Source organism: Castor canadensis, chromosome 16 (assembly GCF_047511655.1).
Source record: "Castor canadensis chromosome 16, mCasCan1.hap1v2, whole genome shotgun sequence".
Lineage (NCBI taxonomy): Eukaryota > Metazoa > Chordata > Mammalia > Rodentia > Castoridae > Castor > Castor canadensis.
The window spans coordinates 84,771,965-84,798,100 of record NC_133401.1 but is presented as its reverse complement, the minus strand read 5'-3'; the positions used below and the strand labels follow the sequence as shown (position 1 = coordinate 84,798,100).

General features: G+C 47.0%; 1 protein-coding gene across 4 annotated transcripts in view; it reads right to left on the bottom strand.

The window, feature by feature from the left end:
• Positions 1-26,136, bottom strand: part of Dock2 (dedicator of cytokinesis 2) — a 378,635-nt gene that overhangs the window by 211,302 nt on the left and 141,197 nt on the right. The window lies entirely within an intron of this gene.

Below are 26,136 nucleotides of genomic sequence, written 5' to 3'. Positions count from 1 at the left end.
CTCGCCTGCGCTGGCCTCTAGAGATGATGTGATTTTTCATGAGTTCTGGGTTTAGCAGTCTGCCTTCTTTCTCCTGTCTGAACTACTCTCTGGGCAGCTGATCGGGTAAAGAGGAAGCTCGGTGCAGCAGGAGTCAGGGGTGGGTGCAGTCGGGGTGGGGGTGCCATGTCCCATCATGTCTGCCTCTCCTATGCACTGGGTGACCACCATTTCCCAGGCAGGGCATGGGCAATGCCAGCCCATTGTCCTGAGCACTGTGACTTTGCATTAGCATTTTCTGGAAGGGGAGGGTTGAAGTTAGCAACAAAGATATGATAAAAAAGGAAAGAAGTGGATTCAAATTCTGACTCTTCTATTGCCCAGCAAGTCTTTCAGGTTTCATTAGATGCTAGGATCTGATGTCTGGTTAAAATCTCATTTAACTTTGGATAAAACCCCACAAAGTCCCAGGTATGAAACACAAGGAGTAGGCTGGTATAATAACTAGTCAAAGTGAGGCAGGGTAAGATAGGGAGAAACCAGGACTCTTATGACTTAATATTGTATTTTAGATTGAACATTTTTTCTTTCTCTTTCAATTGCAATTTCTTTATTAGATTCCAAGGCTCTTTTCAATTGCAAACATGCACAGATTGTTCACGCCTTAGCCAGAACCACCAAACTCCTCCCCGCTCACTGATCATTGCTGATCACGAACAGCCCAGGTTTTCCCCTCCCAGAGATTAACGCAGCTTTTAAAAGCACCCAGGAACAGGAAGAGCTCTCTCTGCTTCCGCCTCATACGTGGCCCATCATAGTCTTTTGTAACTTTTCCCTAACCTTTAATAAAACTTTATTGTCACCCTCACTAAGTCTTCATATCCTGCTTGGATGCTTCCACGTGGGACGTCAGAATCTGGATTTTCTGTTTATCAGCGACTACAAAAATAGGATGGTCCACTCACAGGTGGCCGAGCCTGAACCCAAGCTCAGCTCTGCCTAATTCGAGCTATTTCCACGATGGAAAGTGGGGTGCAAGGGGCAGGGTGGTGCCTCAGGCCCTCCAAGCCTCTCGGGTAGCAGTTTTCAGCACTGCGAACAGCGCTCTGCAACACCTCGTCTTCCTGGGAGGCTGGAGTTGCCATTTGCTGTGCTCTGTCCTTGTCTGTCACTGGCCTCGACCAACCTCTGCTCTCTGAGCCCGTTTCCTCCTCTGAATATTGAGCCCAAAGTTACCCGCAACATCAGAACTGTTTTGCGAAGTGGTGACTAGTTCCCACTCTAATAGCTACTGTTTTTTTGGTGGTTGTTACTATTGGTTTTACTCTGTGTATTCTTCCATGAAGTTAAACAATGCACCGTCCCTAAATGCAGGCCTGTACCACCCTACAGATGTAACTTCTCAGACCCTTGGGAGCCAAGGAATCCAGCCAGCACCCACAGAATGAGAAGCTATTTCTACATTCCAGAGTTAAAGATGGGGAAACTGAAGCCCTATTAGGACCATATGTCATGTCATGTAAATGTTAACCCAAGTTTCAGTCCAGGCCTCTGCCTCCACATCCCAGTATCACACCAGTGAGTACACATGGCAGCACTTTGTGGACGGTAAGTCATTCTGCAAACCTGCCAAAGAATATTCTAAGACAAGCATTTGTATATGCGGCCATTTATAGCAATGTTGCATTGTTTAAAATATCCATCTGTAGCAGGCAAGAAAAAGATCTCTAAATCAAGAATTCTATTATAGGACTGGGAGCTTGGTTCAAGTGGTAGAGCGCTTGCCTAGCAAGTGTGAGACTCTGAGTTCAATCTCTACTACCTCAAAAAAAAAAAAGGAAGAAAAATAATATTTCTATTATATCCATGGTGGTTAACGCAGACCATGGAAACAGGAAGCCAGACCTTGACTTGGAAAGAGATCCTTGTGTATTCAGCAAGAAATACAGAGCACCTTTTGTAATGTGATCCCATTTATGCTTTTTGAGAAAATTTTTCTACATCCAAAAGGTCTTGGAAAATGTATGGCAAGCATTAACAATGGTGCCACTGAGCAGGGGAGGAGGGAGAGATGTGGCGTCACAGGGATGACCGTACTTGCTATGGATCATTGAAAATTTTCACAATAACTGCGTGTGGTCATAAAGGAGAGAACCATTTCCCGATGGATTGTCACACACGCCATGCTATGGACATGTGTGGCTGTGAGCCTGGCTTCCACCGCCACCCCATGTCAGCCCCAGATGTAACCTTGGTGCTCACAGGCTGCATGGCTGTCATCAACATTACTAAACTGGCAGAAAAGAACTCAAAAGAAACACGAGTTAACATTTCTTTAAAAGGCACAACTGTGAAATGTTTTATTCCATTTACCAACTGCTTTTAACATCCATTCCCTGGCAGATGAAAAAATATACTTAAATCAATTAGAGGGAGGGAAAAAAAAGAAAAGAAACAATAAAACCATCACCTCCAACAGCACAAATTCCACTGTGCTCAGAGCAAAGCAGGGCTTTTATGCAGATCGTGCACGATGCTTTGTGAGGGATTTTATGAAAACACTTTGGGAGCTCCAGCCTGCAGCCTAGAGCAGAAAAAATTAAACCTCCCAAAGTCCATAAGTCCAGCATTCAATGCTGATGGAGAAAGACTGGCCAGAGCCGTTTAGGAAGATGCATCTGAGAGACACTCTGCTTTTGAGTGTGGTTTGTGAGGATTGCGTGAAGAGATAAAGGATGCAACTCATATTTGGTATGTTTCTGCTGTGAGGCAGGCAAGGGGATGGCTCTTCATATTTCTTATCTCAGTGCATCTTGACGAAACCCTGGGGATAAATATTACCGTATTTTGAGGTAATGGTTACCATTCGATATGCACTGTGATGGCTAATTTAAATAGTCAGCTTGACTGGATCGAGCAGCTCTTAGGAGACTAGTAAAGCACACCTGTAGGTGTGTCTGAAGGCGTTTCCAGAGAGAATTCACTAAGGGAGGAGAGATCCACCCTGACTGTGGGCAGCGCCATCCTTAGGCTGGAGCCCCGGCTGGAATAAAAAGGGAAAAAAGAGAAAGCTAGCTAGCACGGGTGTTCTTGTTCCTCCCTCTCCCTCTCTCTCTTCCTTTCCCTCCCTTCCTCCTCCCTCCTGCCCACCACGACATGAGCTGTCTTCCTCTGCCATGCTCTCCCCTCCATGATGAACTCAGACAGTGAGCTGGAATAAGCCTTTCCTCCCTTAAGTTGTTTTCCTCGGGTGTTTTGTCACAGTGCTGCAAGTCCCATGCCTGTGCTAACCACTCGCTATTTGCAGACACTGTCACCATCTCATTGAGCTCTCGGAGTGCTCACTGTTCTCCCCATGTCAGGAGCATGCAACTTGTCAAAGCCAGGACTGCAGGTGATGGAGCTGAAAGCGAACCCATGTCTTCTTGGTTAAGAGGTTCTTGCATTGTACAGCAATACTGCATTGTTTATAATATCCAAATAGTAACAAGAACAATCAACGTCCCCAAATCAGGAATGCTATTATGACAGTTTATCCACACATTGGAATAGGAGATGGCAAGCAGGTCCTGACCAGGGGACCTGTAACTCTGGGCTGCCTCACAGGAAGAATGGGTTCATGGGCTTTCAAATCTTAGACAAAAAACTCTCCATTTCTTAGAGCTCCTTGAACAAAGAGGGCTCTAGACAGTGTTGCTTTTGAAAGCCCCATCTTACATCAGGTGTCAAGGATACTAAAAAGGAAATCCCCCTAAAAAATATAGAGTAAATTGCAGGGGCTGCGTGATAGCTGGCTAGCTGAGATGCTGCGCATTCTTTGAGGAGTTACTGGGAGCAATTCCCAATTTCAGTTGTGCGTCAGCTTCACAGTTTACTGCTGGTGATTAACAGTTTGAAACCGAAATCCCCATAAGCCCTGGGTTCTGTATCTACACTGTACTAAAGTGTACACAGTCAAAGTTCGAGTGTGAAGTGTGCCAAATAAGCACGACCCCACGGCCACTGCGCCTGTGCTTTCCACAGCAGAAACGGAAGTCCACGCCCTGTTTGTAGCAGAAACTGCACTCACTCATCATCAGTGTTACTGCAAGTCAAATGGTAAGATTTCTCGTTTGAATGAGAACAAGAGAAATATGGCAACCTGTTCAACGATACTGGTCAGAAAATTCAAAAGGGGCTTATACCTATTAATTTTTGTTCATGAGTGAGTAAATGAATCACTTAATTATTAATGTGTGCTGCTTGCTTGGGAGATAACAGGAAGGAAGAAGTATGCCCATCTCAAGTATTTTTCATATTTTGGATGTAGGATAACAAAAGAACTCCCTGGAGGTAAAGACCTTTGCAACTATTTAGCCGGGAAAGCACCCGACCTATGGTCCCCATGCCCTCCACACCTCAGCTCCCCAACAAGCATCCTCCCTCCTTCCAGGACTGTCCCCTCTTCTCTCTCCCTCCACTGGCAATTTAGGGATTCTCCCTAGTTCCCTTTTGCTTCAGGTCTGTTTTATCATCAGCTTGCACCTCCATTTCAAGATGGTTTCAGTCATAGAGCAGGTACCTGTGGGGACCAGCATGGTTCTCCCTCCTAAGTCCACCTGTAACTCTTTCCTTGAAGGTGCACAGATAGGATTTTGTCTCTTGACCTGCCTCTGACTCTGTCCTGTGAGGACTGACACATTCAGACACAGGACTGAATGAGAGCTAAACTATTCAACAATCAGCAACTCTGAGGTAGGTGTCCCAATATATCCACTCCTACCTGACCCCTTCTCTCTGCTGACCAATTAGACTATGACTCATCCTTGGGGATAAGGATAAGTCTGTGTGGTTATTTTAGGTTCAACACCTAGCACGAGAACCTGACACAGAATAAGTAATCACCATGATTTTATCAAGTGGTTGTGGCTCACATTTCATTAATTAGGAAATGTAACAGGAGGTAAGTGGGAACAGTTGTAGATAGCAAGCAGAGATCCAAGATGAGGGGATGGAACCAGAATGAAGAACCTGGACGGAGCTTGTGTGCACAGACTTCCTTAACTGGAGCGGGAGCTCCGCTAGATCTGCACAAAAGACTAAGGGGTTTTTAGGGAAAGAAAGGAACCAAAGGTATACATGTAATCTTTCCTACAGTGAAAACCCCCTCATCATCCCCATCCTCCCAAGAGAGAACAGACATCAGACACTCACACGGGGGTGGCTTCCTTCGTCTCTTCAGCAGGGTTGTCCCAATCAATACCCCACTGTCCTCCTGTTTCAAAGTGGACTCTCCCTACAAATGCCTTCCAAGACAGGCAGGCATAAAACCAGGCCTGGAGAATGAAACATCCCAAGTACCCTGTGCTTTGGCCAGAATTCAGCTCCTCTCACTAACTAGTCCACTTGGGAATCAATTCTACCAGAAACTTTAGAAAAATTACCAGTAACAGAAGGCTTCACAGTCCTATTCTTTGCCTTTGCCAGGACAGGAAGGAAGAAGTATGCCCATCTCAAGTGCAAGAGAACTGGCCAGAAAAGGCCGATAAATCTGAAGAAAAAGTGTGAACCATAATGTTGGCTTTGAGTCAAGAATGGATATAATTAAAGCTCTCCCCACATCACATCCTCATAAAGAACAGAGCTGTGTCCCTGTCCACTGTGCTGAAAAGTGGCCAGGCATCACTCCTCATCGGCGGGCTGCACATTCCGTCCTCCTGGTCTGAGTGTGTGTCATTGCAATGTTGATATGCCAAATGTGACGATTTTCAGTGCTTCCTAAGCGTAACTGATAGTTTCAACACATTTTTTAGAATTCTATCACATTTCAAATACATGCCACCATCCTCAGCCAACACTTTCTGGAAAGTTTAGGTTGGGTCCTTCCAGTTTCCTCCCCTTCTTCTTCCTCTTCCTCCTCCTCCTCCTTCCTTCCCTCCTCCCTCTTTCTCCAACCCATACTTTTACAATAAATTTGGGAGAGATCGAAGTGGTTATTTCTCCTGACTCATTACAAAATTGCCAATTAGATCTATGATTTCTGGGGCTTTTCTGAATGAAAAGAAGATAATCTCATGTCTCCATGATATATTTAGTGCCCTCACTTTTAATCCATGGCTTCAACCCTTCTCTAACCAGCTGGAGAGTAGGAATGCCCTTCCTGTGAGTGCCAGCACTTGACAATTCTCAATCAGCAACAGCCCAGTCTTGCTGGCTAGTGTAATCAATTCATCTTGAATCAATCCCATGTGTTCATTCTTGGAAGTACATTAAGGGACTCTTTGAGATGACTGTGGAGCATCTGGAAGTAATTATCTGTTCCCAGTGCTCCGAGACCTGGACAAATTCAGATCCTTGGGGAGCTGCCTAGACAACAGACTGCTGTCCCTCCCCATTCCCCTTTCTTACCAAAAATGAGATAGCCAGGATAGCATTTGCTATAATTCATCACTTTGAGCATCTACTTCAGCCATCTACACAGTTGCATTTTTAGAATAACCTGTGGATTTTCTAAATATATAAATATATTCTTGCCCAGGGTCCACCCTAGACTAATTCTAAATCTGAGGGTAAGGCTTGAGCATTATTTTCTTTTAAAGGCTTTCTGCTGTCAGAAACAGCTGGAAGAAATATGGGCCTGGTGAGCTCTTTGCAAGAATAAACAAGTGCTTTTCTACATTAAGGGTGCAGTGTAAGAACACAAGACTAACCTCTATATATTCCTCCTCCAAACCCCTCTGCCAGGTCTCACAACAGTTAGACTCCCCCTCCTGGATTCTGACCTGCTCTCTAGAATTCTGATCACAGTCTTCCCACAGTCACAATGTCTTCATGCAGCAGAGTTGTTGACACCTTCGCCATGGACTGCATGAAGCTCCTTGAAGGTGGCCAGTCCTTTGGGTCTGGTAACAGTTTTCCCTTCCCACTGAAGTGATAAAAAGCATGTCCTTACCTGTGTCTCAGATGTCCTCATTCTGCTGCCCACCTGTCCATCTTCTACTCACCAGTCAAAATCTCAACAGCAATTTTGGGAAGGCTTTCCTGGCTCAACCTCTCCCAATCCCACCACCCCCCCAGGCAGAGTTGGTGCTGTTTTTATTCCCATAAAACCTTGTTTATATTTCCTGACTTGGGACCACGCCTCTCATGTTTCAAACTTACAAGTGTAACATCGTATTTAGAATTGAGTAAGCACAGAATACAGATGTAAGTGTGAAGTCAGTGGATGGACAGAGAGCTGGGCAGATGGACAAAGGGAAGGAGAAGTGAGTGATATTGCCTGAATCTACTTTCTATCTTAACAATATTCCACTGGGTACAACCTAATAGATGTGCCAGGTCATCTATTCTCAAAATTCAAAGATGCTGTTCTACCTTCTTTTTCTACCTCTCACCCTCTAACCAGGAGGACACCATGCCACAGTGACTTGTCTTCAAGGATAGATTTAAAGAGGAGAAGTAATTAGTCTTTGGGGGGTATTTTTGGAAGAGTGTAACTACTCCTGTCTGACCTTCACTGACTCATGTAATTCCTTGCTCCCAGATACAAACGCATCCCTTCCGCTGCCTAAAGACTGGCTCTGTTAATAGGAAAAGGACACTTGTTTCCACAGCTTGATTTTCAGACTCTGCTTGTTGAGGTTCTAATGCTGCCCCATGATTTCCTTTCCAGGTATAACTTCCCGTCGCTACCAACTCACAGCTCCAGTGACACTTGTCAAGCCAGAAGGGACATAAACAATACCAGCTTTGCTGGCATTTCTGATCCGTCACAGAAATGTGCAGAATAAACCATACCATCAAACAAAATCAACTCTCTCTATCCACTCAGATTATACCCCTAAATTATGCAAGGTATTCTTTTAAAATATCCACTGTTTACTGTTCATGTATCACTAGACATAAGAGTGAAGCAATACGTCCATCAGCCCCAAATTTACAACTTCCAATTTCTCACCCTGAACATGTTGTGCTCGGGTCCTTATACAGGTAGACTCTCAATGCTGCCTGCAGACATCTGTGCTCTGCCTTTTCCAGCTGGCATACCGGATGTTTTTATTAACACTCTTGGTTGCCAAGGCATGCTACTGCCTCTTTGATAATGTGAAGGGGAAATGGTTGTATTTAGAGTAAATTCTGGCCCTGCCACTAAATTGCTCTGTAGCCTGAAACTATATTTAACTCCCTCAGCCTCGGCATGCTCATTGGTAACCTGGGGATGATAATACTTTGATCATCATTGGTGGGACTGGGTTTTGAACTCAGATCTTTGTGCTTACAGGTTCTTTACTGCTTGAACCACACCTCCAGTCCATTTTGGCTCTGGTTATTTTGGAAATGGAGGTCTTTTGAACTATTTTCCTGGGCTGGCCTTGAACCATGATTCTCCTGATCTCAGCCTTCCATGTAGCTGGGATCACAGGTGTGAGGCACTGGTGCCTGGCTATTCTTTATGTTTTTAAAACATGGATCTGTCATGACTTATAATACAGTGACCCTACATTTTTCACAGATTTAATGCACACAGTTTTAACTAACCCTGGTCAATTTTTTTTTTAAATCAGAAGAAATTTCAAAAACAAAACTCTTCAATTTCCATGTGCACATTCAATAGCTCAGTGAATGAGGAAGCTGTCAGTCAGTCCCAGGAGATCACCAGTTGTGTTTAAGTCATTGTGTGACCTGCTGAGTCTTTCTCTGCCCTTAATTTTGTGAAAATACAGTGTGCCTCCCCAAAAGCAAGGTAAAAGTTAATGTGCTTAATTTAAATGAAAACATAAAAAATTTAGATTCATTGAAAGACTGCATGTCTTCAGCAGAAGTTGGGGGGCATTCTGGGAAAAATGAATCAGGCGCCCAAGGATTTGAGACAAAGAGCATGAAATGGACCTAGCTTTTGGTGAGCGGCATCACTGTGCACAACAACGATTTTTGTGGCAGCAATGTAGCCTTTTCTGTGTGCTTTCCAGTTATGGATGCTCTCACCTACTAGACATATGGCATAGGGGAACTTGAGTAATTTTAGAGTCCTAAATTAATCCTATGCATCCCGAGCATTCAGCTTCTCCTCAGTGGCAGTCTTTTTTGGAAACATATACCCAAAAAGGGTCTACTGTACAAAGTATGAATGAATAATTAAGATAAAATGGAAGCTTGAACTGAAATAAATTCAACCTGTGAGGTTCACCCCAAAACACTGTGTGTTTACATTCACTCAGTCACCCGAAGTCAGTGATGTATAGATGGAAAGACTTGCAAATAACAAAAATCCCTCACTACTCTTTGATGGATGTTTGAGGGACTTTCCTCAGATCACAGAGTCTATTAAACATAGACCAGAATCCATGCATTCCCAAAAGCTGCTCTAAGACCTTGACACCAAACATCATCTTCCCTGTGACCACCTTATCCAAAGCTGAGCAGATATCATCATTTAATCAATGTGTTCCTTGGGTGAGGGTACAGGAAAGGAATAACTCAATAGCTATTGGTGTCCATAACTTCACAGTCATGATTAACAGACCGGTAGAGGCTCAGAGAGGCCACACAGCTTTCTTAAGATCACATGACTTGTTTGTGGTGACATGGGACTCAAACCTATGTCTATATGTCTCCAAAATCTGACATATTTTAACTAGAATTTAACTTAGTACGACAAGTACTTACTGACTGTTCAGTATGTGTTGTGTTAAAACGTGGCAATGAGCAAGCCAGAGGCAGTCCTTGTCATCTGTTGGGAAAACAGCCGTTGCAGTGAGTGTCACACACAGTGGTGTCACACCATGTCTGTCAACTACTTAAGCAATGAGGAGAAAATGGAAGCCTCTAACATCGGCCCCCAATTTCATTTACACTGGGTCAAGCATGCTCCCCTACGCTGGCCTGAGATCAGGACCATCATGGTGGGAAAATGCATGCTGTATTCCAAACGGATAGGTCAGCGCCTTCAGAGCGCTGCCACGCTCAAGGATGCTCTTTATGTGAGGTTTTAATGAAACAGCAGCAGAGTTACCTTTCTTATCAGGTTATGCTGAGTACAAAAAAGAAATGAGCATCAGCATGTCTTTCTAGTAAGTAGACTAATTAAAGATGGGAGGATCAATCAATCCACAGAGATTAATTATTGAGTGTCCGCTCAGAATTCGGCACTATGCCCAGGCAGAGCAGAAACACAGGAGACAAATAAGACCGGCCCAGCCCTATCCTTGGAAAGTCTGCAAACCCTATGTAGGACACGCACATAAGAGCAATTTCAGGAAATGAAAGCCTGTGTCAAATTGCATAGAGACAGGGGTGGTCACATGGCTGTGGAATGAGCTGCTGGGGTCAAAGATAAATTGACCCAGGCTTCAAAAGACAGCTATGTTTAAATATTCCGAGAAGCAGTGGTGGGAGTGCTAGCCACGGGAGAGGCAACAGGCAGGGTGCCCGTGCAGACAAGGAATAGACCAAGGGCAGGAGGTGGAGCGCACTGGGAGACAAGGTCTCTGGGGTGGTTCTGAACACAAGAGTAACTTGCCTTCGTCACCCATGCTGAGTGTGCTGCCTGACAAATCCTAGATGTTCAGTTACTGTTGAACGACCTGGTGGATAGAAAGCTATCACCTCAGTTGAACAGGAAAATAACAAAGAATGTGTAGTCATACCTCAGCATGTGCCAGAAATTCTAACCTAACAAGAGCAAATGTAAAGTCACACAAAATTAATAGCGCTAAGTTCCAGGGCGAGCTCACAGGTGTCAGAACGCAGCAGAGAAGGTGGCTGAGCTGGAGCTAGAGGAAGCCGGGATGATTCTGTAAGAGGCATTCAAAATGCTTTTGCTGAAAAGCACTGACTCCTTCTTGGGCCCACAGATTAACCAAAAACAGGAGAAGCTTGGCATCCTTGCCTCCATTTTGTATGTGTCTTTTCTCTAAGCCATGCTCTCTCTTTGCAGTCACTTTGCAACTATCTTGGATTCCAGGAAAGACAGATGATGACATCTTTATGACAAGGAATCAAAAGTACCCCCAACAGGAGACTCTCCTTTGGATGGACCACTGCCTGGCTCAGGATGACATCTCCAAAGCCTTTCCCAGAACCCTTGGACTGAGATAATGGTCCACCAGAACACACCTGGGACTGGGACTGTTTAATATGCATACCTTTGTTCCCTGCCCCCAGTTCTTTGTCTACTTAAACTTAAAACTCATGTCTATACCCCAAAGATGGCTGAAGATGGGCTGAGTCCTCACTCTGCCTCTTCCCACAGCATGTCCTGAACCATGCAATAAAACTCCTTTCTCTGTCTTCACCACGCCTCTTTATTTGGCGTTTATGGCCAGGTGGTCGGACCTGGCATATGGAATCTCAGAGTTTGGGCCTTGTGTCCAAAACTCCAGTTTCAATTTCTTTATGGAACGGGAAGTTTTGTTGGGCCTGTCAGGAAAGGCAATATTTGGCTCTGGGGGGTCACAGTTGAGATGTGGAGAGAAAAGCTATGCAGAGACTGGGCTCAAGGCAGAAGTGGTAACAGAGCCAAACATGAATTTAACACCCAGGTTGCTCAGAGAAGCTGTGCTGAAATTAAACTTTTTATTTTCCAATCTGGGCTGCTAAATCAATTGTGTTTATCTCTAAGGCAAAAGTTACCTAATACTTCCTGAGAAAATGTCCTTTCTAGGACACTTGGACTGTTTGCTGGAAGCTTTCCTGGTTGATGCTGCAGTTTGTGCAGGACAGCTGGGGCCCTGGAGACAGAACAGTGTCTTAAAAGCATCTCCTTCCTCATTTGACACATTGCACTTAAGGATGCACATTAAAACACTTGTGCAAATCAAGGTGTTGCTTCCTCAGTAACTGTAATTTGCACCAGACACAGCTATAGTTTCCTGCTGCTAGGGGCTCTTAACTAAATCCCCCCAAGTTGTGAAGGGGAGACTTGATTCAAACATTATACAAGGAATGCTTTTTGGAAAGCAAGTGGCTGGGCCCTGAGAAGGGTTAGTGTGTAAACGACTGGTTTTTTCAACTAGCATTTTTCTATGAGGGTTCCCTACAGAGAGAAGTCTTCCACAGAGCCGCCACAATCTTAGAGGAAGAATGGAAGGTAGCTTCACCATTACTCCTGCAAGATGGCACCTCCATTCCTGGGTCAGGGTCAGAGTCCAGCTCTGTCATTGCAGGTCAGCAGCTCTCTCACCCTCCCTTTTTCCCTTCCTTCCTTCATCTTGCCATAGGTACACAACCATGTGACTAAATGAATCCATGACCTTGTGCATGCTAGGCAGGCCTTTACCACAGAGCCACACCTCTAGCAGGGGAGCAGCTTTAATAACAGGTACTTTGCATGGCCAACACAGCTGAAGGAGGAAGGTGAGAGAGTACCTGCCTAGGAAATAAAATTGGGAGGGGGTGCCCAAAACACCAGTAATCAGTAAATTTAATGCAACATTTTTAAAAAGTAAAATTAACAAAAAGCTCCATGGTGAACAGAATACCATAACACTGACTTTTTAAAAGCTGTCTTAAAATATTTTTCTTGCTGGAGGCATGGCTCCAGCAGTAGAGCACCTGCCTAGCAAGCACAAAGTCCTGAGTTCAAACCCCCATCCCCAATTTTTTTTCTTGGTTACTGAATTTTTGGTGTGCACTTACAATCTGTCTCCATCCCCAGACAAGCACCCCACTTGCAGCACCCTTGTCCTGGCCCTGCTAGGCAGCAAGAAGGGTATGGGGTCAAGGATGGGAGGGAGAAGGGCAGGAGGAGCCATGATGGCTTCTGCTGTGGAACTTTGGGCACAGCAGATGAAGGACTGAAGAGCAGTTCAAGAAGTGCTTCAGTAAAGGGGAAGGGAGAGTAACGGAAGGGGCTGAACGGATCATAGGAAAGCACTCTCACAGTGGCATCCATGGAGACTCCCCTTTGAACATCAACAAAAACCAGGACTATAAAATAGGCATAGTGTGAGGGGGAGGTAATAGTGGGAGGGGGAGGGTGAATGAAGGAGATTAAGGTGACAGTATATGGTAGATGGACGTCATATAACTGTATGTAACAGAACTAGAAAACCTCTTGCATTTGCTTCAAGTCGGGTGGGGAGGGGGCTGAGGGGGAACATGATGGAGCAATATAACTAAGGTACAATATTAGTGTAATCAGAATCGTCACTATGAATCCCCCCGTATAATGAATATTTCCTAATAAAAAATTTATTAAAAAAAGAAGTGCTTCAAGTTGGTTCTGATGGAACAAAACACATTGAATCATCAACTTTATTGGGGATTTCTAGTCAAACACCAGCCAACACCGTCTTCTTGCTTTTCCAGTGGATTCCCTGAGAATAAACGACCTGAAGATCGTCTGCTAAGCAAAGTGAATCTACCTATTTTCTAAGCCACGAAGCAAAAGCCAGATGACTTCAACCCCTCACCCTGGCAGGAACCACCGCACAGGCAGGGCTGTCAGATAGCCCACGAGAAATGCTGCAACCCAGGGTCCTTCAGAGCGGTGCCTTTGCCCCTCACACTGCCTCCCCACTTAGGTCTGGGTAAGTGCTCGATCCCTTAGCTAGAGCAGTAAGGCAAGAGAAAGAAAGAAATGGACACAAAGAGAAAAGGAAAAAGTCGAATTATCCCTATTTGCAGATGACATGATCCTACAGTTAAAAGACCCCAAAGACTCCACCAGAAAACTTTTAAACCTGATAAACACTCCCAAGAAAGTAGCAGCATAAAACCAACAAGCAAAAGTCAGTGGTTTTCCTATACACTAACATTCCTATGTGCGGAGAAAGAAATCTTCCTGCTTTTCTGTCTCGGAGCTGCTGAACCTGACGAGGTTTCATTCTTAGCCACACGCTTGAGGTTACATGCATCGATGTGTCTGGATAAAATACTACAAAGGTTCTCCTTCTGCACCTTGAAATCAACCATGAAGAAAGTATTTGCAGAGCAAGAGTGAGCCAAGCTTACATAGCCAGGCTTGGAGCACTGATGTACCTTGTCTGACACCAGATGGCAAGACTTCCATTCCAGAAGGGGGTCTGCCCTATTCCCTCAAGGAGGGAATGCCAAAGAATCTAACAGAGAGGCCTCATGGGCTTCCCATCTGAGCTACTAGCCATCATGCCTGGGCAAGGACGTCTCCGGAAAACCCAAAGGGCAGGTCCTGGGAGCTTCCTGATGGCTTGAGATGGGAGGTTCCTAGAGAGGGCATGGGAGCTCTGCGCCCCTTCTCCACACCCCAGCTTAAGGGTCACCACACCTGTACCCTTTGTCATAAACCAACAAGTATAAGTAAGTGCTTCCCTGAGTCCTGTGAGCTCCTCTAGCAAACTAATTGAATCGAAGGAGGAGCGTGGGAACCCCAATTGACGCTGGCCGGTCAGACGGCAAAGCTGTACAGGTAAAGCAGTCGGGGCTTCAACTGGTGTCAGGAGTGTGGACATGAAATAAGCCCTCCACCTGTGGGACCTGATTCCACCTCCAGTAGATAGGGTCAGAATCGAATTGCAGCTGGTGTCTGCTGCAGAATTAGTGCATGGGGGGACCCCCTCCTCCACCCATCTGGTGTCAGATGTGATCTGCATTGTGAGGGTATAGTAGGGGAAACCAAGTCAGAGTTCCTTCTCTACTAACCCTGTCGGTCAGGTTTCTCCCCCTGTGGTTACCATCTTTCCCTGTGCCTGTGATAAGTGGATACTTGAGGATGACACTTTGAAGCTATGCAAACACCCTGTTCCCATCATTCCTTCTTTTACTGTTACTCTAGTACCCACCGATGGTTCTTCCTGGTAAATTGGTGTTTACCTCATCAAACCTCAATTTTCATGTCCTCACTCAGGGCAAAACCTTTGGGAGTGAAAGACAATCTCCACATCAAACCTGCCGGTCCTCATCAGGGGAGCAGACATCTAGATTAGACAGCAAATCCTTGGGCGTAACTTGCCGTCCCCACCCTCACCCCTGTAGGAAGCAGGGCTCTTTTGCACAGGTCCACACAAAACCTCAAAATTCTTAACACTATCAGGGAAGAAGCCACTGCCAATCAATAAGCACCGTCAGGAGAAACGAGAGTCCTGGTCTCCATTGGGTATTGGGTTATTCTTCCATAGATGCATCCCTGAGTGCCAACCCTCTCCCATGACAGACTCAGAGTCGGGGACAGGAGAAGAACCCGGGCTGCTCCTCTGGGCTTTGGGGTTTTTCTTGTGCTGGCCAGTTCCCTTGGGTCTTTGGTTGTGGCGTGCAAGTAGACCTTTGTCAACTGACTCCCAGGGAAGGAAAAAAAAAATGCAGGCCTTCTTATGTAAACTTTGCTCACTTTTGTGCTGCAAAGACTTTCATCGTGGTTGATTTCAAGGTGCAGAAGCCAGACACTCAGTGTTATTTCTGCCATGCAGACACAGTACATGCTCGTAACCTCACATGTGTGGATAAGAATGAAACCCAGTAAGCTAAGTCAGCAGTTCTCGAGTTTTGAGTATCCATTACCTTTGATTTTAATGTAGTTTAATTATAGATTTAAATAAATGTTTAATGATGGTGGTTACTAACAACTGCCTCGCAAACCCGGCACACCACATTGCACCAGCCCTGAAGTTCAGGAGTATTTCAAAGGAGCCCACGAAAAGGCAACATGACCCGCCTCCCAGTCCCTCTAAGAATGCCCTGAGGTCCAAAAGGGCTGCAGGGAGAGCTGTGCAGTCAGCAGCATCCCTTGCCTCTTGGCCAGCCTCCTGTGAGCCCAAGAGGCTCCAAAGCAGCTGGCTGCCACCAGGACTGGCTGGGGTAAGGTGTTGCCATCCATGTTGATGGGGCTGCAGAGCCCTCCCCACACTCAGTACCTATCTACCGCTACCCCAGGCATGCACTTGGCCTTTGATGGCCTTGACTGGATTAGAGGGAGGTCCTCAAGGCAGCCTGCAGCAGGGGAAGGAACACAGGAGGCAAGCAGAACCAGAAGGAGAAAAGCCACCCAGAGTGAGGTTCTGCTGCCTCCTCACAGAGCTCTCATTTACTGTAACCCGACTGTAAGCCTGACTCCCCGGCAACAGAATTCCCATTTTTACAGAAACCTCAGGGTATTTCCCAAAATTCCACAGCTAATTAGAAGCAGAGCTAGAGCTAGAGCTCCCCCTGCCTGCTCACTGCTCTAGCCCCTGATGTCAAACAGTGCACAGGATGGGAGCTCTGTAAGCTTTGGTGGACAAATCCAGGAATGGCGCTCACTCCAAAGCTTGTGTACTGATCTCTGCTCTGGAAAAGATATGCCAACTCCTCAACCTTAGTTGAAACTGTAGCTTAAACCACTTCTGCTGACAAGCACCGACCCTTACTTGGATCCACAAATTAACTGAATCCAGGAGAAAAGCTTGGCATCCCTGCCTCCATTTTGCACCTGTTCTCCTCTGCTCTGAGCCACTCTCTCCTGCAGCCACCTTGGAATCAAAGGACAGGAATGATCTTTATGACAAGGGCCTGAAACTACCCTAAGGACTAGAGAAGGCTTGTAAGACAGGCCACCTCTCCAGATGAGGCTGCACCCTGGAGCAGGAGCAGTCATCTCATGGGAACCAGATTGTTCCCCTCAAGTGAGGACAACCATAATTTCCCCAGAACCCGCAAAGAACAAGGCAATGACCAACCAGGTCCCACTGCAGCACACGTGTGACTGGGAGCGTTTAACTGCACACCTTTTGTCCCTGCTCTAATCTTTGTCTATTTAAAGCTAAGCTCACACCTGTACCCCAAAGACAGCTGAAGGTAGAAGGAGTGCTCCCGCCATGTGTCCCCGGCCAGGTGAAAAATCTTTCTCTGCCTTCACCATGTCTCTTTATTTGGTGTAGAAGGGTGACTTGCCACACCTGACATGTGGAAGCCTAGGAGTTTGGCCCTGGGGTTCAGAACTCTGGTTTCAGAATGACACCTAGCCTCCCTCTGAGGCTCAGCTTCCTCATTGGTAAAACAGAGGTAATAAAACCCATCTTGCCACATGGCGGCCAGAAACAACTGAGATGCCATCCTCCCTGGAAAGTCAGGGCCTAGGAGGGGAATGGCCAACACCATGGAAGCCAGAGGAGGAGCCAGGAGCAAAAACAGAATTAGCTGGGCGTGGTGGGCAATGCCTACGATCCCAGCTACTCAGGAGCCTGAGGCAGGAGGGTCACGAGTTCCACCCAGGGCTGGGGATTTGGGCTCAGGTGGTAGAGCACTTGCCTGGCATGCTCCAGGCCCTGGTTCAATCCCCAGAACTACCAAAATAAAATTTAAAAAGAACACAACGTTGATAGAGTAATAACGTCTCCATTTTGTGGGTGGGTGGCCAGGGTGGCAGCCCTGCCCTTTGGCAGAAGTTCCTGCGCTCCGGGACAGGCTGTGGCCCTGCCGGGGACTGCCACACATGCGCTGACTTCCTTGGCCTCCCTCTTCTATAAAAGCCTCGCCATCTTCCCCCCCACAGCCTGGCAGTTCGAGCCTGCCATTAAACTTTGCCCTTGGACATGAGACTTTTCTCGTGAGCTTTCCTTGTGAGCAGCATTTTTCCTAACAAACGATGGGCCCAGGATTCCCAGCAGTTCCCTTGAAGTTCGGGGCCTCCTGGGCTGCTCTTTGGAAGGTACCACAGACAAAAGAATTTCATCAGGCCTGGTCTCCTTGCCTTTTATCTGAAACACAGGAGCAGACAGGTTGGAAGACACCCCCGTTGCTTTTGCAGGATGGTACTGACTCCTGGGGAGAGGAAGGGAGTGTTTCAACCCTCTACCAGGCAGGCCACCATCTGGGATCATCAGAGAACCCAGGCCGGGGGCACAGGATGCCCTGCAGAACAAGATACCCAGCAAAGACTGCAGGGTGGGCTTCTGCCCAGGCAGAACAGAGACCAGGATGCCCACCCTGCCATCTACAGGACTCCTGCTCACGTCACAGTCCTATCACCTACCACCACCCCATGCGCACACAAATCAGGCTCTAACAGTGTCTGATTCTCTCTGACAAAGGGACACTAGTGTGCATGTGTGTGCGTGAGAGAGAGAGAGAGAGAAACACGCACACCCCTCAGAGGCAGGGGGAGGAAGATAGGGATAAAGGTAAGACAGTGTTAACTGTTAAAAGGAGACCAGTGATTTGCACCAAACCCTGCTCCAGGCCCAACAGATCAAACCCAAATAACATTAGTGCTAGTGCCCTGTAACCAGAGAACCCCAAACAGCCCAGCAATTGCTAAAAACAGCAACCAGTGAGAAAGGGATCTGTCAACCTGCCCAGTGCTATGTTAACAGTAATGGTGTAGTCTCTGGTCAGAAGATTTCCAGATTTTTTGTGTCCCACATGGAAGAATCCATGGCCGGGCATGAGGGTATAAAGGAGTTTATTAAAAGTTAGGGAGGGGAATTACAAAAGAGGTCATGGTGGGACCAGTGGAAGCTGGAAGCAGAGAGCGAGTGTTTCTCTTTACCAGGTGCTTTTAAAACCCTACACTAACCTATGGGAAGGAAGAACCTGGTGATTTCTAACCAGCAATAGTTGATGAGTGGGAGAGGCATGGGTGGCCCCTGGGCTGAGATGGGGGTGGCTGGAGTTGTCCACACACCAGGGTGTGAATAACCTATGCACATCTGCAATTGAAAAGAAGGCTGAGAGAAAGGCAGGAGTGTTCAACCTGAAACACAGTATCATCTATGGTCTAGGAGTCCCGAATTTCCCAAAGTCCAGCCTGCCTCAATAAGAAAGTCCCCTCCTTTAATCCTTTCAAGGAAAGCAACTCAAAGTAACATGATATAAACACAAACCAACTGCAAAACTTCTATTATTAGAAGGGACATTGCTTGATCTATGAGTCACTAATAAAAACTAAAATCAATTTAATAAATGTTTTTGACAAAATACACAAAACAACAGAAGGTCTCACACAGGCCAATGAGGACGACGTATGCTGACCCCTCCCATCTATGTGAGGCAGGCTACAAAGTAGGGGAAGACTGGGACTCAGACACATACCCAGAGTGACTTATCACCCTAGCCCAGGGGCCACCCAAACCCCTCCCCACTCACCAGTTATTGGTCAGAAAGTGCCTTAAAGCCTTGAAATAGAGAACACTCTCTCTGCTTCTGTCCCACCTGGCCAGATGGCACCCACTATTGGTTTTGTGATGCTGACACAGAAGGGCCCCTGGAAACCTCCACTATGACTTTCCTGTGTCCTTAAAGGGTGGAAAGAAGGAAAAGCAGGACAGACCAGAATAAGGACAGTATGAGGACTAGTGCATGACCAATCAGAATGCTGCAGGCACAGCCAATCAGAATGCTGCTTTCTGCACAACTGATTAGCACAGAGACTGAGCAATGCCCTGGAGAAAATGGATAAAAGCCTCAGCCTCAGACCACGCCACTTCTCTGGCAGCCTCTCTTGGGACCCCTCCCAGCTCTGGGAGCTCTGCTCTTTGCTACTTGTCTATCTCAGTAAACTCTCCTGCTTTACTCTCTCTCGTTGTGATTTTCATTCTTCAAAATTGCCAAAGACCTGGGTTCAGACTGAGCTTAACTGTAACAGTGCATCCTACTAATCTTTAATAAACTCTACTACTCCCTATTGCATCCACACGTCTTGCCTGGATGCTTCCAAGCTGGACACAAAGAATTTGGAAATCTGATCAGAGAATACACGACCCTACAGCATCTGTACCTGACATGCACGGAGGACAAAAAAGAAAGGACACCCTTCTAGCACCCAGAGTGCTGAGAGGAGGAAAGCAGACCCTGCTGTGCACTGAAGTGATGAACAGGACAGAGCTGCAGAGCCAGGTCCAGTTTCTGTCTATTCTTGGGGCACTCGGTGCTCTGCAGCAGATAAGTTCGCAGAGGATGACCACACAGGTGCTCAAAGGAACAGGTGAGCTACTCCCAGGACCAAGGTAGAGGCTAGGGGGTGGGGGCAGGATCAAAGAAGGCTTCCCAGGGAGCATGACATTTAATGTGACTTCAGAACTAGCATTAGGTAGGATTTAGCTTGGCAGAGAGTACAGGCACACACACAAGTGACACACACACAGCTGAGAAGCAAGACCATGCAGCCAGGTGAGGAATGAGAACCAGGTGGAGGAGGATGGGGAGTGGGGTGGCACCAGGTGAGCTCTGCAATGCAGAGGGCCAGGCTTTTGCTCTGAACTTCTGTGCTCAAAGCCTGTCAGGAACGATGCACAGAAGAGTATGACACAGAAGAATTTGTGTGGGAATACAGAGTGGACTCCCAGTTACGAAAGTGTTGGATCTGGAGACCTAAGGCAGATGAGCAGCTCATTGCCCCTGGAGAGTCATATCAGTCCTGCATCCCGAGAGGGAGTTGTAAATCCACATTTCTGCACCCTAAAGAGGAGATACAGGGCCTGATAGATCTGCCACAAGGCTGATGAGAAAAATGCTCTCAAGATTGTTTTCCCTCCCCAATAAAGATGCAAACTAAACCAGTTCACCTAAGAAAGCCTGCGAAATCCACAGCCAATGGGACCGCCCCCCCAACCCAGAGTTAAAATGTCCATTAAAAACCCCAGTCTTCACCTGAGCAGCGAGTTACCGGTTTCCAGGCCCCGCTGCATTCCTCTAGCTGTAGCCTTTCCTTTCTCTCTAATAAATCCTGCTTTGCACAGCGGCTTTGGCTCACAAATCATTCAGCTGCCTCACGAGCCAGTTCCCTGGCCTGTGCAGGCAAGGACCCTCGACACTGGCCTGCAACACTTCACACCAGCACATAACAAAAGCCCAGGCAAGGAAGCCTTTAATTCTTCTCGGGAGTTAGGAGAGGAGATGAAGTTGAGAAAACCTCAGTTCCCTCCTAACAGGAGTTCAAATCCTACTTGCACAAGACTCTAAGTAAGGGTGACTTCAGGAGCAAAAGCCTGCCGGGGTCTAAGTTCATAATACTAGAACCTTCACACCGCTCATGGTGAGGCAGGCTACAATGAGGGAAAGTTCAGAGCTCATAGGAAAACATTACAACTCAGCTGAACCACACTCTGGGCTCAGGGACAGCCCTCACCAAGCCCCACCCATGCCCTCCCCCACTCATTGATTATGGGATGGGAATCACCTGGTTCTCCCTGCCCTTAGGTTATTGTAGGTTTGAAAAGCACCTGGAGGAAAGAAGCCCACTCTCTTGGCCTCCAGATTCCACCTGGGCCTCACCATCCTCCCTCTTGTAATTCCCCTCCCTAACTTTTACTAAACTCCCATGTGTCCTGCCATGGATTCTTGCATGAGGGACAAAGAATTTGGAAGTCTTCTGATCACAGGCTGTACTGGAGCCATTAACAATGGCTGACAGACACCTGGGTCATTCCCCACCCCTGGTTTAGTCAACAGACTCGAAGAATTTTCTAAAGGGTGTTTCTGGGCATCCCTAGCTCCTTGATTCAGGTGCAATGCACACCACTTCCTCTTCAGAACGAGGACTCATCTTTATCTACTTTGTGAGTGCTATGCTGGGTACCAAGTGATAATTCTCCTTTCTCCTAAAGAAATGAAAACCTTATCTTAAGAGGGGAACCAACTCCCTCCAGGTCTACTACGAAATTAAATTTTATGAGTTACTCAGCAGCCAGTGAGGCACAGAGTAAAGCCTGGTGTGAAGCTGACTTCCACAGTGGAGTATACAACTAAACTTGCTCAGGGAAGGGAGGAAAAAGAGTTAACAGAGGCAGAAGTCAGGCCTTGTATCCTTCGCCCGAGCCAGTTCCTTTCATATGCTAAGAGCAACTGGAGCCAGGGGGGGTGAGGGAATTGAACACTATCTTTAAAAAAATCTGCACCAAGGCTAAGGTGGCTCCCCCTGAGTCATGAGCCACCCAGGGTTACAAAGAATAAGGTGGGCCTGCTGAGCTGGGCTGTAATTACCCAACAATGACACGAAGAGATGCATCCTGTACCTTCCTGCAGGGCTTGGCACCGTAATTGCTACACTAGCATGCACGATTCTGCCCAGAAATTCCGGTAGGTGGACAGAGTCCGGCTTGGGTGTGACAGGGGTTGCTGCTCGGTGCCAACCGAGAACCACTAATAATGAGCTCTTCTGTTATCTGCCTGCAGGGTCTAACAACCAGAAGAGAGATCCAGGACATTTGCTCTGGGAGCTTTTTTGTTTTCTTCCAAAATTCCAATTTTGAGAAGTGGTGTGAGGCAAGATAGACAGATGAGGTGATGGGGGAATTAAAATATAAATATTAAATGGGCCAGACTCCAAAGTTAAAACAGAACCAGGAAGTAAACACTGAATCACCAAATCTGCAAGCTCCCCTCCGTCACCTTCTCCTTGGAGAAGTTAAGTTCCAAGAACGGGGAACCATGCAGGGCTTTCTGCAGCTGCCTTCTCCTTCCAGAGGTTAAGAAGACACAAACTGTTTAGTGGGTGGAGAGGCAGAAGTCCAGGCGAGTCTGGCAAATGGAAGTCCTAAAACTCTCACCTATAGTCCCTGTGTCTGGGGTAAGCATAGACCACAACTCTTTGTTTTTGAATGATAACAAAACCCATCTCGCCATGTTTGAGGTAATAAGCCCACCTGGGACCCCAGCCGGTAATGAGTAGGAGTTGCTAGGTGACTTGACTAGGCGTCTAGTAGGAATTCAACACGATGAACCCCGATATACACAACGGGCACATTGGGAATCTTCCCTGCTCATTTACCAGATGAGAAGCACAAGACACGTCTGTCCATCTTCCATTTCTCCCAAGTTTAGCCCAAGTTACTGAAATAAATTCTGATGAGACTCTCCTTTGTGTGAGACTCCTCAAAATGCTTTTCACTGTGGATCTTAAGTTCCTGGGAACTGCATGGACTCTGGGAAGCTGAGGGACAAGAAGGCCCTTCCTCCCTTCCTTCTTCCGTCCCTTCCCTCCTCCCGTAACAGGTGCCTACAGAAAGAAACCAGACAGCTCATCCAACGTCTGGAATGTCAAAGTCGGGTAGCTGCATCCCAGCTACCCTACAAAAATGAATTTATGAGTGGAATGAATGTGCTCGAAGTCTTTGCTGTCTTGTGGCTTATTAAATGCATATTCAAAAATGCTGGATTTTATAGACTGAAGAGGGCTCTTAAATTAAGAAAGTAGAGAACAAAGAATGAGCCCAGCTATTCCTCCATTTCCAGTAAATACTGAAGGAAAAAGAAAAAACAGGTCACATTTCAGCACTGGTTCCTAAAGGGTAGTCTCTAGACCAGTGACATCAATATTACCTGGGAACTTGCCAGAAAAACAAATGACCAGACACCACCCTCCAGCAACCCTAAGCCACCGGGGTATGTGCAGGGTATGTGCTTACGGCTGGGATGTTCTGCCCTAGAACCATGGCCCTTTGCCCTGGCTGCGGTTATCACCACCATCTCTATGCCCCCACCAGCCCCCAACAGTGAAATCAGACTCCTTAGGACCACGGTCTCCTCTCTCCTGCTTTTATAAGATTCACCAGGTGACATGAGTGTACGGTCAGCATTGAGAATCGCAATGAATTCGAACAAGTGACCTTCAGATTAGATACTTTTGGACTTAGGATTATCAGGTTGGTGCAGAGTGACCATGGTCCAGAATGAGCCCCATATATCAAAGAAGTTGTCTTCCTCCATGAGCTGGAGAGGTGGGTGTGAAGCTCATGAGAGAACCATTGGAATTTTGTCCTCAATTCCACGATGATAACTTTTAATAACTCATCTGGCAAAGACAATTGCTCACCCTGAGAGAGGGTAGAGCACGTCCCCACTCAGAGGCGAGTGACACCTCACCTCCCACACACCTCGGTCCAGATGCCACAATCCCCCAAGGGTTGCCCAGGGCCTCCTACTCTCTTCTGCACTTTGCAGTCTTGAGTACTGAGTGTGTGTGAGGCAGCGATGCCCTCTCACAGGTCTGACATCACCAAAGGTACAAAGATGACAGCCTGTGGGGGCAGGAGTGGAGGAAGAGGTCACTCCCCTGGTTGGGCAGAGCCCAGGCATTCTGTTGTACAAAGGAACTGTGAACTAGAGCCACCTTCCTACCCAAGTCAGGAGTGTGACAATATCCCATTGCAACTGGGCTCCTCAAACTTGGGCACGCAGGCGTATCGCCAAGGATCTGTGATCTTTCCCGCAAACAGAGGGACCTGAGCACTCCTGAAATGCAGGAAGTATCAAGAATTGGCCTGTCAGCAGAGGTGACCCTTGTTAAGACGTTCCTGAGGGAATGGCGGCCCAACTCCCTGTGTCCCTGTACTGTGAGAGCCAAGGCTCCCTCCAAATCACAAGAAAGATCAAACGGCAAAGTCTGCAGAGCTGGCACGTTACTCAGCTAGAAAGATCATCGTCCTAAGATTCCCCGGGATGATCTCAAGTAGCCAGGCTCTGCCATGTTACCTTCTCTTTCCATGACCCAGGGGTGGGGACAGGAAGAAGAAGAGAAGGAAAACACCCTGCTTTGTACCCAAGCCTACAACATCCAGACTTTGTAGTCTGACCAACCTCAGCTTGGATGTTGACTCTGACCTTTCTGAGCTGGCTGGCATGAAGTATTAATTAGGTCTGTGAATCTCGGTGGGAATAAGAAGTCTTACCACCTGAGACCAAGGGGAGCAGAGAGAACGCACGGATTGCATTTTATAGAATGCCAAGAAAACAGCAAGTAAAGCTGTAGGGGTGATCATTAATTATTCACTCTTGAGCCCTAGCTGAAGCCTCATCCCCTTTGTGAAGGCTTCCCTGACAAAAATACTACACACGCATGCACACACGTGTACATGTGCCCCCCCCATAGGTGCACACGTGCATACATGTACACATGCACACACGCATGTGTAGCTTTGGCGTCCTTGCTAAGCCTCTAGATTTTAGTTATTCTGTTACAGGGTGACTATCCCCTCTCTAAAACACTTATGACCAGAAATGTTTCCAATTTTGGGTACTTTTGGATCTTAGAATATTTTCATATACATGAGGCGATTACTTGGGTCAGAGGCCCAAGTCTAACATGACATTCGTTTATTTTTCTCATGTATTTTATATCCACAGCGTGAGCGTAAATTGTATACAGTATTTTTGGTAATTCTGTGCATGAATTTTTGGGGACAGGAATTTTCCACTTGTGGCATTAAGTTAGTGCTCGTGAAAATTTTAGATTTTTGGAACATTTCTGAGTTGGGGTTTTCAGGTCAGGGACAGTGAACTTGCATTTGCAGCTGCTGACTTAACCATCGGTAAAGATTCTCTCTTGGAAACAGATCGTGACTCTGTGTGCCCCGCGCCTAGCACAGGGTGCATCCTGCATCTCTCTGTGAATGAATGAACCAGCCAAGCCTCTGCGTTTACCAGCCATGAGATGAGGGGAATCTCAGCTAGGACGGTCAGAACAGAAAGGAAGAGACAGGAGAGAGACCCAGGCAAAGAAGGTGAGAATCAGGATTGCCTCCGGGAAAGACCGCTCTGCAGTCTTCTGATTGCAGTCAGTCACAAAGCTCTGGAGAAGAGAGATGGCGGGGGAGGGCCATGCTTACACAAATACCTGGTAAAGAGGATGGGTCACTTGGTCTCCACAGCCTTCTGAAATCAGTCCCGTGTAGGGACGGCCTACCTGTGGATGTCCTCATGGATAGGCGAAGTCACCAAAGAGCTGTGTCAGACCCTTCTCTACTCTTCCAGTTCTCAGAAACTGCACCCGTGTCCACTCACTGCCTGTCCACCTGCCCACTTCTTCTTCTTCTCCATGGATCCTGCCTCCAGGAAGCCCTCCCGGCGCCAGGAAACCTTCCTCCTTGTCCTCGTCCCAGCCCTGACTCATTTTTCAACGATGAAGACAAATACACACCAGCTTCCCATTTACATCCCACTTACATTGTCCTCCATGCCCTCTCTCTGCAGCCTGGGCCACCAGCTCACTCAGGAAGAATGCAAACCACTTTGCCACTTGTGAGGGGGAAGTGAGGAAACAAAACCCGACTCATCAGCCCAGAAAGCAGGTGGGAGGTCTCTCACCTCACCGGCATGAGCCTCAAAGGGGGCTTGAGGACATAGACAAGGCAGCCAGAAAGGCTGCAAGGTGTCCCTGCCCACAGAAGGAGAAAGCCTGCCCCTGCCAGGACCCAGGCTGACAAATGCCACAGCCCTGGGGCTCCTGCCTATCCCCAGGCCACCTGTCACAGCCATGGTTTTAAGGCCGGCAAGTTGGCCAGAGGAGCAGGG